Below are 10,248 nucleotides of genomic sequence, written 5' to 3'. Positions count from 1 at the left end.
AAGGATGGTATCCCCAGATATACTTGCAGGGCTCCCAGCTGCTGTGTGGAAAACTGTATGTAGCAGTGCCATATTCCACAGGCATATGCCTGGCCTTTGTAAGACTCCTGTTACAGAGACAGTGGAAGTAGCCTATCTCCTGCAAGGTGAGCTGTTCTCACTCTTTCTCTTTCCTGTGTGCACAGCAGTATTCATTTCCTGTTAAACTTAAAAGTCAACACATCTGTCATACTAGCACCACACCCCCATTGCAGCTGTTGCACTCTATCCCTTCCCACCTCTGCACTGCCATCTCTCTCTCTCTCACGCTCTCCCTCTCCCTGTCTCTCTCTCTCTCTCAGACACACACACACACACACACACACACAGCCCCCCTCCCCTCTTCCCCTCCCCGTCCAGGGAGAGCTTGTTAGCGGTGAGCGGCGATGGACGCAACCATTTGCACAGGCGCTAGCAGGTTGAGGGAGCTGGTGTCGGGATGAGCCGGGAGGATGGTGAGGTCGGAGCCTAATCTCCTGTTCTGCAGAGCGGCTGGCTGCGGGAGTGGCTTGTGAGGCTTACAGTCCGCTCCGCTCTCTCTCTGGATCTTTCCCCCCTTTCGCTCAATTTTGTGCCGAGGGAAAGCCAATTAAGGTAAGAAAGTAATTTAATTATGATTGTTATTGTTTATTGTGTTTCCCTCCCCATTGTCATCACTAATTTTGGATGTTTCTTTCAAGATATTTCTTCTATTCCTCTATAACTCTAAACTTTGAAGTGCATTTATTTGGCTATAAAGTACACAAATTATTATCATAAAGTCTATTCTTGCAGCACAGCAACAGGTTTTTGTTGTTTATTGTTTTATTCATCTCTGATGGCTGACATAAACAGTGACAAATGATAGTCTGCATAGTTCAGAAAATGATTACACATGAAGTGAAGGCAAAATATATATTTAGCATGCTTTACATTACAGTATACAGTAAGTGCCTGAATAGATTTGGAAAGCTATTCTAAAATCAATAAGAAAACCTACAATTATATTGTACAGGAAACTGATATGATAGTTGTGTCCCTAAATGGAACATTGTTGATCAAATGCATTGATGGCGGTGTAGGATTTCATAAGCTAGGAACCATAATGAGGAACAAAGTTACAGGGAACAAGATTTAATGCCACAAAATGAATGCTTTAATGGATCCTGATGCAAAAGAGAAAACCTTTAATAAAAAAATCTTTAATCGTGATGTGTGGAGGTTGTTCCATATAGGTATTATGTTATTGTATGCATACTGTTGTACTGCTCGATAGACTGCTTTGCTGTATTGTTCTGGACCCTTTTCATGTAAGCAAGATGTGTTTGCTGTGTGAGTGCAGACTGCAACTCTCCCCGCCATGAAAACCAGCCTGTGCTGCAACAGTGCATAATTTATGTCTCGTAGGCTATATGCAAAAGCATATGCAATAAAAATGTATGATGCAATGTCTTTAGAAGTCATTGGCAGTGTGGGCCTATCAGTGCTTTACTGAGATGCGCATGTGCTCATATCATGTGCTTTACTTGCCTGGAGAGGTACAGGTTGGCTTTTTAGGGTGAGATTAGACTCTTCCACGGATATTGTTGGAACTTCCCCAATGTTGTTTCCAGGCATGGCCATCCTAAGATCCCGCACCAAATGATGTCTCTTTCCAGATACCTTATACTCAGCTGCTACTTTCTGTATATGTACTCAGAGAGCACTTTATTTGGTATTTATTAGACTTATTTTTTAGACTTATTGGTCTTCTGCTGATGTAGCCTATCCACTTAAGCGGTTTGATGCGTTGTGTGTTCAGAGATGCTCTACTGCACACCACTGTTGTCACCTTCCTGTCAGCTTTGACCAGTCTGGCCCTTCTCCACTGACATCTCTCATTAACAAGGCGTTTCTGCCCGCAGAACTGCTGCTCACTTGAGGTTTTTTGTTTTTCACACTATTCTCTGTACACTCTTGAGTCTGGCACCAACATTCCACAGTCAAAGTCACTTAGATCACATGTACTTTAGTATTGAAACCCCTGTAGCCAAGATGCAAACCGTGTCTTTACCTCCAAAGTTGGGCTAACTTTCCCCTTGAACTCTGTTATACTGCTGAGGCGAATGTGTCCTTCACGTTTTCCCTCCACCAATCAGTCCCTTTGTGATGACATCACACAGGCCCTGCCCACCACATCTACATCCGCCTGTCACAATATGATTGTGCTTCCAGACATTCCGCTGGAAAAGGAGCAGTAATCCGCTCATCTACTGTAATCGACTCTCTTGCATGCATACAGAACAGCCTCAGTCCCTGGACATGGTTGTAGAGTTACACTTACTGTTATGTTCACTGGTTGTATAGTTACACTTAATGTTATGTTCACTGGTTGTATAGTTACACTTAATGTTATGTTCACTGGTTGTATAGTTCCATTTACTGTTATGTTCACTGCAACAGCTGTGAGAGGACATCCATTTGGTCATATTCCTTGTAGTTCTATTTGTTTTGTATTCAAGAGCTCAAATTGGGCTGTGGCAGTCATTACCCTCACAGCATTGCACTTAATATCTAGCAGTAGGCATTTCTCAGGCAAACATCGAGTGAATATTAAAATCATAAAATGTTTAACATCCAACTTTTGTGTACTCAGAGCTCTCCTCTTCCTTAGTCTACCAAACACAAACCGTGTTTCGGTCCAGCTGTGCTGCAGAGCCTGAGGCTTTTTCCTGCAGCGTGAATGTGGTCTCAACATAGGAAAGGAAAACAACACAGCATGTTTCTGAATATGAAATTTTAATGAGCTGTCTTCAATGCGGCTGTCACTCTCTCCATGAACTGTCGTTTGTTCCCATCTATTGGGAGCCATATTTGAATAATGATCACCTGGAGATATGATGTACAGAGCTTTGCCTCTTTATTCTGTTTCCACCATGAAAGGGAAGTGAGACTGTAAACCATATTGACTCCTAAGTGAATTGCTTTTTCCCTTTACAGTCCTGGGAAAATATCTCCACACTAAAGCAAGGCTAACTGCTTAGGGTTTTCTTCTAATTATTTAGTATCGGCAGTTCTTCACAGAAAGAATATTGCCCTGCAATGGACTGGCGACCTGTCCAGGGTGTATTCCTGACCTTTCGCCCCAATGTATGCTGGCTCCAGCCCCCCTGCGACCCTGTACAGGATAAGCGGGTTAAGATAATGGATGGATGCCAACAATATTTAAAACTCTTTATACAACATCAGTTTAAAATTTCAGGTACGATATTGTTAACATTGCTGATATCATAAGCCACAGGAAATAAGGCTCACAGTTGCCGATAAGTTTAAGCGCTGAGTTGAATCAATTAAAATCAGGGTTTTCCTCATGTCGTATCTGGAACTGCAATTTATCTCCAAATCAGTCTCACACTCTACACCCCCATGGAATACCAACACTTTCTGTTTCTCTGAGAGCATGGCCAACTCAGATCCATTCAACTATGCCCTGAAATATATTCTTCATAACAGTCTGAAGTACAGGCTGTCTGACAGCCTCATTGACTCTTTCATTAAGAGCGAGATTCATGAGCGTTCAGCTGGAAAGAGCTGTCAGCAGCCCAGCTACCAGACATGAAAAAGGACACTGGTTTGCACCCAGAAACAAAGCCGGTCTGCTTCCTGTGCTTATCGCATATGTAGCTATAAGGGAGATATTCTATTTAATGCAACAAAAAGCATGTGAAAATTCTGCCTGGATTCAAACAGGACTCTGTCAATCATTGACTCTTTGACTGATTTTGAATAAGTGGGCACACTCAGGCAGTTCAACTTTGATCAGATATCACTCCCATGAGCGCACATTAAAAACAGCCAGGTTTGAGTTGTGGTTTGAGGAGCACATATTGCGGCTGTTATACTGTGGTATACCATAATAAATGTTCAGGTCTCCAATATAATTGACTAAAAAACGTGTTATTATCAGTAAATATATCAATATAAAATTATGTAATATATTGTATAATACATAGTATTTGGGTTTGTGTTTTACCTTTACTTGTGTTTTACCCAGACAGTACTGTGCCCAACATCATAACCCAGACACAAATCTTTGACTGATCACAATTAATTTATTGCCCAGTAAAGTGTTCCACTCTGATTGCACTCCCACAATTTTAGACCTGACAAATGATCTTTCGTGAGACCAACCATATAATCCTGGTGTTCCCACTGTGAGGGCATTCTCATATTTATGTGTTGAGTGTTTCTCCTTGGTGTACTGTACAAAGTGACTTGATAACAATCATGCAGAATAGCAATATTTTATGCCCTTTGGAGAATGGCAGTATGCACACTAGGTTTGAGGAGAGAGCTGACAATGTCTGTTTAATGGCACTTGGAGTTTTATTTACGACGCACTGTTCTGGCACCTCAGTGATAGTGAACACTGTTTTCTGGCAGCAACACCAATATGACTTGGGGCAAAACATAATATGATATATAGCTGTATGACCAGGGAGCCAAAGGGATCCTTCTCAACCCAGACACAAAAAGTATCTATCCTCACTGTACATCTTTTTCATTTCCAAACATTGTGTGTTATTTGAATGATTTGCACATAGTGTAACAATGGAATGCAACAGAATTTCAGAAATATAAACTGGCAGAAGCTGTCTCTTATCTGGGGATGTCTGATTGGTGAGAAGTAATGGAATGCCGCTCCTTCACCAGCCTTTTTTATACATACCCTTCACCGTAAAACAGCACTAATAAATCAGGCAAATTCCAGCTGAGAAAAAAATGCATCTTACCAAATTCATTACTGGGAGGGACATTCTTGTGAAGAATCATTGGAATCAAATTAGCAGGTAACTGCAGTGTTGGTCTGATGTTCCAGTGAGGTTCTAATGCCAATGCAGAATTATAAAATTGAAACCAATATTGGATGTATTTTTTTTCTATATTGAAAAATCATTAAAAAAAGTTGATCGCAAAATCCAATCTAAATCTAATTAAATCCAAACATGATGCTTTAGGAGTATTGTCTGTGCAACTGACATGAGCTGTGGAATGCAGTTACGCTTCCTTACAAAATGGAATAACTATGTGGTTTTATAATGTAACAACCTTTGTATAAAGATCATTCAAGTATAATATATCACCAGGAAACCCTGACGGCAAGAACACTGTATACCTACTCTGGTTTTATGGTACTAATCATACTAAATTAGAAAAATGTATCTTCAAATAAAACATGAACAATGATCTTAACGGTCATGAACCAGACTGCAACTGCAGAAACTTACCAGCAGAGGTGACTCTCATAATATAATAATCCATTATTATAAGTAACTTACACATGCCATGTAATTTACAAAAAAGTACAGAAAAAACAAAAACAAATGCTGCAGTGTCTACCTTTTCAGGTCTTCATTTCATTAATCATCATTTTGATTGTGATCTCTGCAATACTGAAGTGATTATTTGAGTGAAAATATATCTAGAATAATACAGTACAAATGAAATTAATGAGTTATTGTACAGCAAGTGAATGGTGTGAGAAGGCCAGTCCTTTAACAATCAATGGCCTTTCCCTATGTGACAGCATTCAGCACTGATTACGAAGCCCTGGTCTAAACCAGGAGTAAATAAATGAACCCAAAGACAAAGGTAGGTGTGAAGTAATTCCCAGCTGTCCATGTTTTCTGAACAAGAGCCAGAACAGAGTGTGATGCTGAAGGTGAACGCTATAGCCCAGGAGAAATATCTTATGCTCTTTTCAGCAAGAGAGATCCTCTGGTGCATCCCTGCAAGTAGTCTGAGAAACAAGCAATTTTTCCATTTTTATTTTCTGTTACTAGGTATACGTGGAGACATTGGCATCATGTGCATATACATTTTTTTAAAAGCAAGACTGTGCACAGAAATCATGAATAAGTTACCTGTGAAATTGAGCTTATGCATTGAAATATCAAGCCATATCTACTAATACGTGTCATGTTGTATTTGTAGATATACATTGACATTGTATTGAATCAGGTAAATTCTGCATCCAATTTGCACATTCTGAGAGTGCTGTTGTTATATTTGTATAATCCATTTGGTGCAGTCTGTGGTGCTTTTCAGTAAATGGCTGTGACAGTTTGGAAAATGAACCTGTGGTGCAGGCCTGTTTGAAATATATAACATTGAAGCTGTTCTGCTGCTTGTATTTTCACCTTGTATTTTGTATTCTCTTGTGTGTGCTCTCATCGCACAAACAAATCCTTTTAAGCCTTCAATATAAGCAGTGAGGGTGACCAACAGAGGGCTTCATTAAGGCTGGCAGCCACCTTGCTTCCATATGCTCAGTAATGACACTGCAGCACGTGGGAGCTGTCACTGCTGATTTCAGCAGGGCTAAACTGTGGATGAGCAACAGTTGGCAACTTTGTACCACCTTCTAGAACCCTCTTTACCCCATACTCCTGAACGCAATAAAAATAAATGATACATTTGCATATAATCATGATTTTGTTTCTCTTTCTGGTCTGAAATGGTAATCCAGTGCTTTGGGCTCCACACAGAATGAAATTTCCACAGTCTTAAGCAGGATTAAATTGCAGCCCTCATGACGACAGCAGATTGCTGCAGATTTCACTGTGCGTGCAGGAAACATGATTTCTGCCACTCTCGTCATGAGGACAAAGGCACAGGAGAAGTGACCCCTCTGCCGTAATGGAGGTGTGGATGGGGTCCGTGAGGAGGGGGACTGAATCAGCGGGTTCGGGCACACACATCGGACAGGAAAGGAATTATCAGGGATAGCTTAGGGAAGTGGCTAAGGCTTAATCTCAGTTAGTCAGGCTTAGAGTGCGGACTGTAGGTATGGTTGTACACCACTGAGAACATACCTGTGGTTCCGTCTAGGAAGCAATGGTATTAAACACTGTATAATATCAAATGAATAATAGTAACATTTTCCAAAGAAATATGACTTTTCAGCTTAATAAACAAACCATAGTTGGGTTCAACCAAAGTCCATATTTTGGCACTGTTCTGTTGACAGCTGCTTCACTAAAAGCCTTCCAAAAGCATTTTGCTCATGTAATACTGTATAATCACAAAGTTGATATTTACCCATCAGGCTGTGCTATGCCTGCAGTACATGACTCTCTAAAACAGGATAAGATATTAAAACCACCCTGTCTGGCACCAACAATCATTCCACGGTCTGAAATACAGCTGAACCTCTGACTGTATGCTTTTATGCAATTAGTTGCTGCCACATGATTGGCTGATTAAATATTTGCATTAACAAGCTGGTGCACGGGTAAAACTAATAAAGTGCTCAGTTAGTGTAGCCATTCACCTGTTATTTTGTGAGTAATATGTTTAACATAGAACTTATATCATAGAAATGCCCTACTAAGAGCAGAAAAGCTTTTATGCATTAATGTAACAAATATCTGAAAAATGTGCAACAACAGTCATATAACTAAACACAAAGTTGCTGTGCAACACCTCGAAAGACCAAAGCAGGTAACATAATTGAAATATATATGTTTCAAAAGTTTGTCTGCCTCATAGACTGATATTGACATTTGTTGTGTTGTATTTCCAATATTTTAAATCCAAATTACAATATTTGTAATGTTGATGCAGATTTTTGCCTGGAACTCCATCTCTTGAGGGCAGCAAGGGAGTGACCAAACATATCTTAGGTGCATTTATAATGTTAGGAGGAGCCATCTTCTTCTTAAATAACCAATAATCCTTTTCAGGGAAACAACATCAAGTCTAATGAATGAGGTCTCACTTCCAATAAACAGAGAACAAACAAGATTAGATTTGTTCAATAAATGAAACGCTATGCCCACAAAACATTCAGGCCTCTGCCCAAATCTATCACAGATATGCCATTTATTTGGAAACATACATATGCAATCATTGCACAGAAGTGAATGTGGAAGCTCCACATTGATTGCTGCAAGAATCTTTCAGTTTAAATGACGCACATTCCGATAAAATGTTGGCAAGCCTGTCTGCTATACTTAGAAACATGTGGAGAGAGATGATTTTTTTGCTCTTCTCATTAATTGTTAAACGGGCCCTGCATGCTGCCTAGAGCTGCCAGATCCACTAAGATCTTTGTCATTTGACAAATGTTAATGGGCAAAAAGCAATTTGCTTTGTTTCATTCTGTTGCTTGATGATGCTTGGCATCCGTACGTCCGAGACTGTGTGAGATTGCGATGCAGGGAGAGTGATGACACTGTGAAAGAACTCCCTGCAGCTCAGCAGTGTCCAACAGGTCCAACAGAACCCCTGATCTGGTCCCAGCCTTACTGCACCTCGATGGGAATCCAGATGGGGGTAGCGAACAGGCCGGTGCCTTGTCCCATCACTGTGTTGTGCCAGATTAAAATGGCATCCCTGGCGGAGAACTGTGCATTTTAATGAGCTCTGGTCCCAGCCAGCGAGAGGCCTGGTTGATCCTATCTTTTGGGACAACCTCCTGTCTGCATACCTCTCTGCTGAAGAGTAGGGGTAGTGGGCAATGCCATTGTCTTGCTTCTCTCCATTGACCCCACTCATTCAAAATGTCTGACTCATGCACTGTGTAATTGTTTGGAATTTAATTGCTTTGAATTCAGGCCAATAAGTCATTGATATAGGGATTGTTCTGGATATTGTCCATGGCCTACACAATGTATCAAATTCTTGAAATTGCTTTTATAAACTTGAAAGAAATTACATTAAAAGGTTGGAGCTAATCTTATTGGACAGATACACCCCACCGCCCCCCCTCTACACACCCACCTCCCCCTTTAGGTTAAATATAGGTCCTTAGAAGCATACTTAATAACTTATGTGAGATTTTGCCTTGCAAAACATGCAAATGTGTAGTAGTAAGTCTGCAGTATTTCTTAAGTTATAAATATCTGCTCAGTATACAGTACATAACCGTCTGAATAGCATGATAATTGTCTCAGCACGGTTTAATGAAGAATAGATTACAACATTATTTTATATAGCATGTAATAATATAATCTTTGCTGACTGATTCAAACCTTAAGATGTACCACTGTTCCCATTGGTTAGAGCCACAACAAGTGGATTTGTAGGATGGAAACTTAAAAATAAATCTTCAATGTCAACCTTAGAGATCATGTTGTATCACTTGGTATACTTTTAATATAACATTTTATTCACACAACAATTGCCATTTATCGCACCTCTAATTTGACACATTTTCTCATGATATCTGTTGTTTTGTTTTGCATGTCTATGTCTGAATAAAACAGATATTGGTATAAAGGTTTTAGTCTGTGGGAAGAAAAGCATTATTAATTCACGCGCAATAATTAGCACGGTTTAATTGAAAGTCATTGTGTTCCACAACAGGAGATAATAATTAGCATGTGGTTTCATTTATTCTGCGTTGCTAGGAACACAGTGCAGATCTGACACTTCCAGGGCTGTTCGTGTCACAGAGGAATTTAATTAGCACCAATCCGAGGCAGGCGTCTCCCAGGACCTAACTGTAAGACTGCTCCTGAAAATAGAGCATACTGTCAATACCACAGAATACCCACTTTCTGTCTCTCCCATTGTTTTTGTGCACACTAAAGCCACAAGCTCTGCGTGAGTTATAGCTCACATCACGCTTCTGGGAAACCTTTCATTCTTAATCAGGAGTGCACTTGTGGATCAGTGCTCGTATGATGAGCCTCACTTGTGAATCGTTCTCTGACAGTCTGCCACATTTCTCACTAACAGAGGTTTTAACGTCTGTTATGTGCAAGCTGGTCAAGCAGCACAGTATTTTGGGAAACGTGTTATTACGTAACCTATTTGCATAGTAGATACCAGACACAAAAATATAAATAGCTAAAAAAAGCTTTTTTCGGCTTTTTGTTGCACCATGTTGTCCTTCTGTACATTATCACTCAGTAGTGTGTAGTTCAGAGTGATTAAATAGTTTCAGTAGGCACCTTACTCAAGAGCGAGCTTGATTTGAACTTATAACCTTTTATTATGTACCCAGCTTCAAATTCCAGTTTGGCTGTGGGATAATCATCAAAAGAGCACTCCCCGAAAAAAAAATTTTTTGTCATGTAAAAATAACATACAAATGACTGCATGCAAAGCGGACACATATCTTGGGAATAGTTACCCTAACTTTCCTGGAATGTCCTGTGAAAAGCTTCCTTTTTGCATCCTGGGAACTTTCAGCTTGGTATGCAGCCCCCTTGCAGTCACTGTGCCATATTGTGGACATATTTG

The 10,248-nt window shown here is 40.2% G+C and overlaps 1 protein-coding gene across 2 annotated transcripts in view; it reads left to right on the top strand.

Annotated features, from left to right (window-relative positions):
* Positions 1 to 504: 504 nt before the first annotated feature.
* Positions 505 to 10,248, top strand: part of LOC133130735 (synaptic vesicle glycoprotein 2B-like) — a 28,768-nt gene continuing 19,024 nt past the window's right edge. For both annotated transcript variants that reach the window (XM_061245540.1, XM_061245541.1), the window contains exon 1: positions 505 to 633. The gene's annotated coding sequence lies outside the window, so the exon portion shown is untranslated. The remainder of the gene's footprint in view (positions 634 to 10,248) is intronic.

Source organism: Conger conger, chromosome 6 (genome assembly GCF_963514075.1).
Source record: "Conger conger chromosome 6, fConCon1.1, whole genome shotgun sequence".
Classification (NCBI taxonomy): Eukaryota; Metazoa; Chordata; class Actinopteri; order Anguilliformes; family Congridae; genus Conger; species Conger conger.
Note: the sequence above shows the minus strand (reverse complement) of the source record. Positions and strands in the feature narration are given on the sequence as shown.